Source organism: Phasianus colchicus, chromosome 11 (genome assembly GCF_987193195.1).
Source record: "Phasianus colchicus chromosome 11, bPhaCol1.hap1.1, whole genome shotgun sequence".
Classification (NCBI taxonomy): domain Eukaryota; kingdom Metazoa; phylum Chordata; class Aves; order Galliformes; family Phasianidae; genus Phasianus; species Phasianus colchicus.
Genome location: NC_143446.1, coordinates 19,477,726 through 19,486,633, shown reverse-complemented (window position 1 = coordinate 19,486,633; position 8,908 = coordinate 19,477,726).

The window sequence follows — 8,908 nt, the reverse complement described above, 5'->3', positions numbered from 1 at the left end:
GTGGGCGAGCCAGCCAAGAAGTCTCCTCCAGCTGTTTGTGGGTTTGTGCCACTGCACTGCAATAGCCCTCAGCTGCTGGGATGTATTTCTAAAGCTTCCCTCAGCTCTGTGTATGATAGCTGAGCACATAACCCACCCAATCAGTTTGGCATTCGGCTTCATCTGTCTCAGTGCATCTGTACCACTGGAGCACACTTTCGTCCTTATGCAGAGCCTAATTGGTGGCTCTCATCAGGCCAGGCCTCGAAGATGCTCTCAGTGAAACCTCCACTGGAACCATCTTCCATTGGAAACATTTTTCCTGTCCTAGAAACTGGCTGAAGAAAAGCTGTTTGGATATATCTAAGTGCACAGTAAGATTTCTCCTGAAGAAATCAAGATCAAAGCTCACACAATTAGGAACAAACTAAAAGCAAAGGCACCTTTACTAAAGCTCATTAAAAATATCCTTTGTGCCGATCTCCTGTGTGGTACCCAAAGTCTCATGAATACACTGGGCTAATGAGAATGCAGTGGTGTTTTTTTTTTGGTTTTTTTTTTTTTCTTCCTCCAGTATTTTTCTCTTCTGTACTTAGCAAATGTCATAGTTTAATTAAGGGATGTCAAAGGCACAGAGAGCTGCCCCAAGATCATCGTCGCCTGCTGCTGTATATACTTGGAGGCGAAGACAAGTGAGAAGGGCCTTCGTGCCAACAGTGAATTATGGGCAGAGGGCAAAGTTCAACCATGGAATGGACAGAGCTTTATTTATGGTGGTGGGCTGCTTTGCCCGGCCCTGCAGTGGGGCTGCCCAGCCCTGCTCCCCCCAGGCTCCAGTGCTCACCACCACCTCTTGCTGTCCATGCATGCCCAGCTTCCTGCAGGACCTGGCCAAGCCTGTAACTCAGCCTCTAAAGGCACACATGTGGGCGCTTCTTTATTTATAAGTATTTACCAAAGCCCTTCTACTGATGAACTCCTTGATTTTGCAGCCTTCCATGATTCTCATGAGATGACGTTTCCTTTTCTGTGGCTGCCTGTTTCTCTCCCGCTGTCTGTGCCTGCTCCCAGATAAAGGCTGCCTCATTCTCCTTCCCCTTCTTCCACATCAGTCAATATTGATCTGACCATTCCAGGTGCAGCTTGTGCTAACAGTTTTCTTTATGCCTCTGTCTCTGATAAATCCGTGCCCTGCAAACCGTCCTCCTTCTGTTTGTCATCCTCGTCTGAGGTCTCAGGGATTCACTGCATTACTTCACAGTTTACTTCTCGGTGTTCTGCAGGAGGAGTCGTCCACGCTTTATCTCACCAATTGCTCCCATTTCTCAGCTGCTGTGCAGAGATGACTGAACAACACCCTGTGAGCTCTCTCTCTTCAAAAATTACCTCCAAATTAATCTACAAGTGCAATACTCCCAGCAACATATTTCCTTTTAATGGAAAATCGTGCCTCAACAGCAGCTTGCTGATAGCCTTCTGTGTCAACACACGGCTCTGGAAGATGGCAGCAGGGCTCACATCAGGCCCTGACTCCTGTTCCTGATGAGCCTACCAGCCATGCAAAATGGAAGGAAACATCCCTGTGGGACCACAGTACCTCCTAGATCCTCCCTGCTATGCAGCAGACAGTTCTAAGCATGGAGCTGCTGCATTGCCAGACTCCACAGGTCAGGCAAGAGGGATCGTTTGCCTTTGTTGTGACTGATTTCTCACTGTGCTGTGGAGGAACAGCTGTATTTCAGCTGGCCTTGATGAGTACTGGAACGGTCCCACTGGTGAGGCTCTTCAAGGGGAACCACCACACCGAGGTCTCAGAGGTGAACGGTTCAGAATGAAAATAGTTATAAATCATAAAAAGGAGCCAAATGAATTCCTTCACAGGGAAAGACAGCACAGGCCTTCTGCGCCAAGAAACAACAAAAGGATTTCCATGGCATTCCTCAACAAAGTATCTATCAGTTCATTAGCATGAAACAACCTTCATAAAACATTCTGTAGTTCTACCAGTAAATTCTCATAAAACTAAACCCCCATACTGCTTAATTGCTCTTATTAGCAAGCCAACTGTCTGTCAGACTTATTTTGTTATGCAAGGCACGCTAGTAAGAGAGGGCATGCAATTTTTAATCAGAGCTGGGATACTCACTAGGATACAGACTTCTGAAGGGCACAGCTTCACCCAAACAAGCACATCCATCAGAGCCGGACGCAGAGAAGAGGTGCTGTACCTTGCTATCTCCAAACATACGGCTGCACAGAGATTTACCTCCTCCCTCCTCCTCCAATACACCTGCAGACTCGCTGCCCAGGCCCTGGCGCTGCCCTGCCCCAACTTCTGCAGTCCCTGCCCAGGGAGGACAGGCCCAGCTGACTGCTAAGCAGAGCACAGCAATGCAGACTCACATCCATCCTACATCCGAGCAGGATTTTTAGCAGAACACTGGGAATACAAAACCTAAGGAGTGGTTCTGGGGTCTCCAATACAAGCAGCTCAGTCTGAAGGCATCCATCCCCTCCCTGCTCTGCAGGCCTCCGTGAGCGCCTCATCTCCCATGGAGACACCGTGCTGCCGTTACCATGGCTGTGTGAGACCTTTAGCAAACACACAGTGCTCTCCAATAAAAGCTGTACCTCTCACTGCTCAGCACAGCCATACGTGACCGGGAGCACTGCTGCACGGCCGCCTGCAGCTGCACAGCCCAGCGAGGGACTCGGCACGCTCTGCTCGCGCGTCCGGCTTGAGCAAAACCAAGGGTCGGGAGCTCCAGTGAATGCTTTCTCAAAAACTGTACGCAGTTTGGCTCTTATAGAGCTTCATCTCTACATAATTCTCTGTTGCAATTCTGCTGGCCTGCCTCCGCAGTTAAACCTGAGATTAACCGAACCCATTTTTCACGTCAGCAGGGTTACCCCGAGGCAGAATCCAGGGGAATACAAGCCTTCAGCTTTCAGCAAACACTGTTTCTTGTTTTCTCTCCTTCCTAACAGGCATTTGAATGGACCACAGGGCCAGCAGAACCCAGCTTCTGGCGGACTGGGCAGACTGCTACCTGAGTGTGCTCAGCTCCCAGAAAGGCACACGGACTGAGTGAATGTGCCACAACACGGAGCACTGTGTGCCACTGTCTTGTCCTTCCTTCCCTCCCTGCGTCAGGGGAACGTGCTCATGCCTAGAAATTGTAACACTGCTTCTCTCACTCCTGGGACAGTCACATCTCTCCTCTTTCACCTCACTATTTTATCACAGGTCTGCTTTGCACAGCTTGCCAGGGCTCAGCCCAGGGGAGCAGAGGTGCGGGCAGTGAGCACAGACATGCAGGCAAAGAGCACAGAGCATTGCTGCTGCAGCAGAAGCACATTCGGGCAGACTCTGACCCATAAGCTCACTGTCAGACTATGGGTGTCGATCCTCGGATGGTGTCATTCAGGCCTCTGAGGTCACAGAGAGCACCCAGAAATTCTCTTCATCTCAGGAACCGGCACACATCGTTGGTGGGCTGCTCCACACTTAGGACTTCCAACACTTTCCACAATTAAAAAATAAATAAATAAAAATCCTGCTTTGATAAAAAATTTGAAAAGGTTCACTGTTTCTTTCAACCAAGGAATGGAGCAGAAGAGGTTTTTTATCCATAATTCTCAACAGATTTTGTGTGAAAAGCTCTAATGCTGCCATGCCTTGGGACTGCAGCCCAAAACCTGGCAGTGGAGGGAAGGGTGAGCTTTGCCATCTTCATGGCCAGTCAGCCACCATGCAGACAACCACCAGGGCTCTGCAAAGCTGCAGTATCCCAGTGGGAGTTTAGTGCATGCTCCCAGCTAATTTCCCCAAAGATTCCACCCCTCTGAGGCTCAGAGCAATCTCTGCACCTGCAGGTGTGAGTGGCTGTGGTCTGGGCTCAGACCAGCCGTGTGGACTGAAGGCAGACGTTCATTTCCTTGTGATCTCAGCAACCTTTGGAGGTGGAGGCTGCCCAGCTGGAGTGCAGAGGGCAAAAGCTGAGCTCACGCCTGAGAAACAGATGCTCATTTTTTCACATTTTGCAGAAATTAAAATAAGGAGTGGTAGGTCTGGAGACTGGGGGCAGCTGGGCAAGGATGTTAGCACCAGCAGCTGTGAGTGAGGGAGGAGGAGCAGCAGTCTGAAAGGCAGTGCTGATGGCCCCAGGTCTTATGGTCTGCAGAACAAGGTTCTTGTTCTGAGCTCAGGCTGCAGAGCGTCATTCCAGTGTTCTTATATCACTGAGTCACAGAGTCGTTCATGTTGGAAAAGACCTCTGAGATCCCACCGTGCCCACTGCCCACGTCCCTCAGTGCCACATCTCCACGTTCCTGGAACGTCCCCAAGGACGGTGACCTCACCACTACCTGGACAGCCCATGCCTGACCACTCTTGGGAAAACAAATGTTTGCTAATTTCCAACCTGACCTTCCCCTGGCACAATGTGAGGCCACTCACCCCCACCTCACTACAACCTTCTTTCAGGAGTTGTGGAGCCCACCGTACCTGCTAGCAAAGCATCCTGCCCTGCCCAGCACAGCCAGCACCGTCCTGCTGCAGCACATCTCCCGCAGCCCCTGGCAGGACCTCGAGCTGCAGTCCGTCTGCACGGCCCCAGGGCCGTGCCAAGGCCCCGGGCCACATGCAGAGCCAAGAGAAAAGCGCAGCAGACTGCTGGGAAACCCATCATTAAGCAGAGCTGTCTGCTCCGTTCCCTGAACAAGACAGGGCTCTGGTGCAAAGAGGCGACTATCTAATAAGGCTTTTAACTCGTGCCCATAGATAAGCCAAATTAATTCTGCACAGGCATCTCTGAACCTTTCAGTTCTAGATTCTACAACCGCAGGAATGGTTGTTTATCACCGTTTCGCGTCCGCGAGAATTACTCGGGGCTGCGCTATGCCAGCTGTGCGGGGCGGGGCGGCGGAGCGCTCGCACTTTGCCGGGCGGGATGCACGGATGTCCGCGGGGATAGAGGCAGAGCAGCACGGCCGGCCGTGCCCCCAGCCCTCAGCTGTAATTCCTTCGCTCCGGGAGGGCGTTCAGCGCTGCCCAGGGGGCGGCCCGGCCCGGCTCCGCCCGACCTGCCCTGCCCTGCCCTGCCCTGCCCGTGCCGCCGGCTGCACCCGGCGCCCGTCGGCGCGGCCGTGCGGGGCGGGTCGGGCTCGCAGCGTGCTGAGCCGCGTGCGGGGCGGGTCGGAGCGCGGCTCCGCCCGGGCCATGCGGAGCGGAACGTGAGCGGGGCCGACCCCGCCGGGAGGGGAAGAGGAGGGGAGGGCCGCCCCGGCCCCTCGCAGCCGGGCTGGCGGCCGCCGGCGCTGCGGGCCGAGTCGCACGGGGCCGGGCGGGCGGCCAAGGCGTGTCACGGCCGGGCGGGCGGCCAGGGCCTCCCCCGCGCAGAGCCTCGTCCGCCGGCCGTCCCGCCGCCGTGCCCCCGCCGTCCCGCCTCCCCGCCCCGTGGCGCTGGCAGCCGCCGCCGCGGGATTTTCCGCGCCGCCCCTCCGCCCCGGCTCGGCGTGCCTTGGCAGCGCTGCGCGGCTCGGAGCGCTCCGCGGGGCCGGACCGGACCCCGCCCGCCTCCTCCGGCACCGGCCCGGAGCTCCGGGCAGAGGGAAAGGTGACGGCACCGAAGCGGCACGCGGAGCGGCCGGGCGGGGCCGAGCGGTGCCAGGGAAACCTGTGCGCTCTCTGCTCGTGAAGTAGCATTCTAATGGCAGGATGTGGTTAGCCTCCGCAGCAAAGCATCGCGGGCGTTCCGGGTGACCTCTCGGAGCCGGCTGTCCCGAGCCCCGGCCGGCGGACGGAACCTCGACGTGCGGGGCGGGCAGGTGCCGCTGAGCGCAGCCCTTCCCGGGCCCCAGCAGCCGCGCTAAGTGCCCTCACTGCAGGATAAAACTCAATAAAACATCTTCAGAATGACGTTATCTGAAGTACGGAATCCTCGAAAATGCGCAGAGGGGGAAATCTTGCAGCCCTGCCAACCCGGGCTCTGCGGGCACAGAGCTGGGAGCTGGGAGCTGGGAGCCCACCCTGTGCCCAGCACGTCCCCAGGAGTGCAGCCTGACAGCACAGCGTGGCAGACCTTGGCCTTCCCAAAAGCCTTAAGCATGCACTTGCGTGGTATCCAAACATTGGGTCTGCAGTTACATTAAGTTTTACTTTTCACCAAAAGAGTTAGAACTCCACTTTTCAGAAACTCACATTCATGCTCTTTAATGTTTCGTAGTTGATATCCTGGGATATCCTACCCGGGCTGGGATGGCAGACGTGGTGCATCCCATCACAGCCTGGGTGTGCGTGGGGGGCACCTCAGCTCAGCTCATGGAAGTGTTTGGTTTCTGAGCTGCTCCATGCTGTGTGGCACTTGGAAGTGGACTCAGCTCACTGTGGCTCCTTGGAAGGGAGCAGAGGGTGATGCTGTGTATGGTCGCTTTGCCCAGCACTGCCAGCGTTTAGGACTTTTGTTGGGAATGCTGCAACTGGAGAGAGGAGTAACACAAGTAAATGTCTAACCTGAAGGAGGACACTTTAAAGCTTTCTTTTAAAATGCTTTAACAAATGGGCACAGTGAGGACCGCTGGCTCTCCCTCATGCATTGAAGTGTGGTGCCAGTTGTGCTCAGTGGCCACATGGAACTCCTCCAGAGCTGCTGGCATCCACCACAGGCACTGAACCCTTCTCTCCGAAAGCCCCTTTCCTAAATGAAGTTGTAAATGCCAGCAGTGCTGGGGGAAAAAGTGGATCAGTTGTGCAGCTTTGTGTTCAGCAAACTCCTGCATTCATGCAAGAGACAGCCAGAGCAGTGCTGGTGCAGAGGGGATGGTTTTGTGCAGAAACGTGGCAAAATCCATTACACCCAGAGCAAGGAACCTCCCTTCCTGTTAGAACACGTGCAAGAGAGAAATTGGGAGAGTGGGGATGTGGGAGATGGTCAAAGATCTGCAAAATACGTGACCATTTGCCCTGGAAGCAGATCTGTGCAGGCAGTCTGTGCGTGGTGTTCATTTTAAGGTTATTTTGGATTCATTTCTATACATATTTGGGTGGTTATTTTTCAGCTGTAAAATCACACCTGTGCTGTGCAGCTCTCAGCAGGGCCGCACTGTGGGTACGTTTGGCACCAGGGCCAGCAGGGCTGCTCCAGGACCGATGTGAGGAGGACACGTGGCTCATTCATTTGGGAAGAGATGCTGTTTCTCTCTGCCAGAAATGCAACCTTTTGCTGCGATCTCTTCCCAAAAAGGGAAGCTGTGGCGAGCTGCCAGGGGGCACGAGGTGTGCAGGGTTACATCTGGTGCAAACACTGCTGTTTGGAAACCATCTTCAGTTTCTTCTTGAAAGCCTTCTTGCTTCTCACCTGCTGCCTCCTTCCCACCACGCCTGTTGCTCCCCAGCCATGGGGCACAGGCTCCCAGTGAGCTCAGAGAGGTGCCGTGTCCTGGGCAGGTTCTGTGGCTGCACCTTAACGTCTGCTGGGAGAAAATAACTGAGCATTCACATTGCTTGCTGCAGTCAGAGCTGGATGTGGAGTTCGCACTCTGCCGCTCAGGGGACTTTTGGTTGTTCCCTATCTGTTTTTCAGTAACACGTCTGGTGGTTCTAAAATGAGTGTATTTATCTGACCCAGGAGCAGAGACATTACCTCATTGTCACGGGGCTGGTGGCAGGCAGTGCAGCACGGCCAGGCAGAGCTGCTGGACACGGGGCTGTGCTGGGCTCACCCTGTGCAGGACAGCATTACCCTGCGGGGCAGCCCAGCAGGACAGGACAACGTTACCCTATGGGACTGCCCAGCAGCACGGCCACAGCACCAGACTGGGGCAGGATGGGCCCTCTTGTCCCACAGTGCTCACCTGAACACTTGTGCACGCTCATTGGCACATATGTTGTAAGGCTGTGATGTATTTATTTAGGCAGGATTAATGGCTTGATGATTTCAATTCTTGCTGCCTTGATTTTAAATTAAAAGTGAAGCTTGTTCCAAGTAATGGTGTGGCACAGTCTGAGTACAGTCTGTTGTGCACACTGGTCATCCTGTGGTTACCATAGACATGAAGACGAAGGCCAGCAGCTGAGCACAGCTAACAGCACCGAGCATGGCCACCTTCTATTTCCCCTCTGCTGATGTAGGATTGTGCAATACACACACGACTTGAATCATAGGTCTACCCCAGGCAAGCCTGGATGGGATCCCTCCAAATTTGCCAGCAGTTCGTTTTCAGATGGCACGCTCAGCATTCACCCATGAGACAGAGGAGCCGCCCCTCGGCCATCGGCTTCCCTGTTACTCACTGCTGCTGGGAGGGATGTCTGCAGGATGCTGGGGAGCGTCTCCCCGGGGCGCACTGCCAGCACGGCTTTCCTCCTCCGCGCTGTCACCGGGCCTCTGATTCATCCCGTCTGCCCGCCTTGTTCCTGTGGGATCGAATGCACCACCTCTGCTTTTTTTTTCAGTTTGGGGAAGTCTCATGTTCTGCCTGTTTAGTTTTCCAGTTTAAAAAATCTGGTGTAAGCGTGGGCTGAGATGGCCCTGAGCTCCCAAAGCGAGGAGCTGCTGAGGGGTTGGGGTAGCTCTGTGGGTGCTTTACAGGCAGGTGGTCTTTTCCCTTTTGCTTTATAATTCATGTTGCTCAGTTAGGATGAGGATATGGGCGAGGACAAGACTTGTCTGTGCTGTCCTGGCACTACACCTGCGGAGTCTGGAGTGGGGATGAGACTCGGGAAAGGGCTGGAAAAGAAAATTGGAAATTTCAGTCCTTGTAGACACCAACTCAAGCCCAGGATGGGAGCTCCTTCATTCCTCTGGCATGTGCACTATGAACTGCCCAATAGAAGTGAAGGATCATTAAGGTTGGAAAAAACCTTTTCAGGAGCAGTGCTGGGCTGAGCCAGACCCCCATCACCAGAGCCCCACGTGGGTGTCCTCCA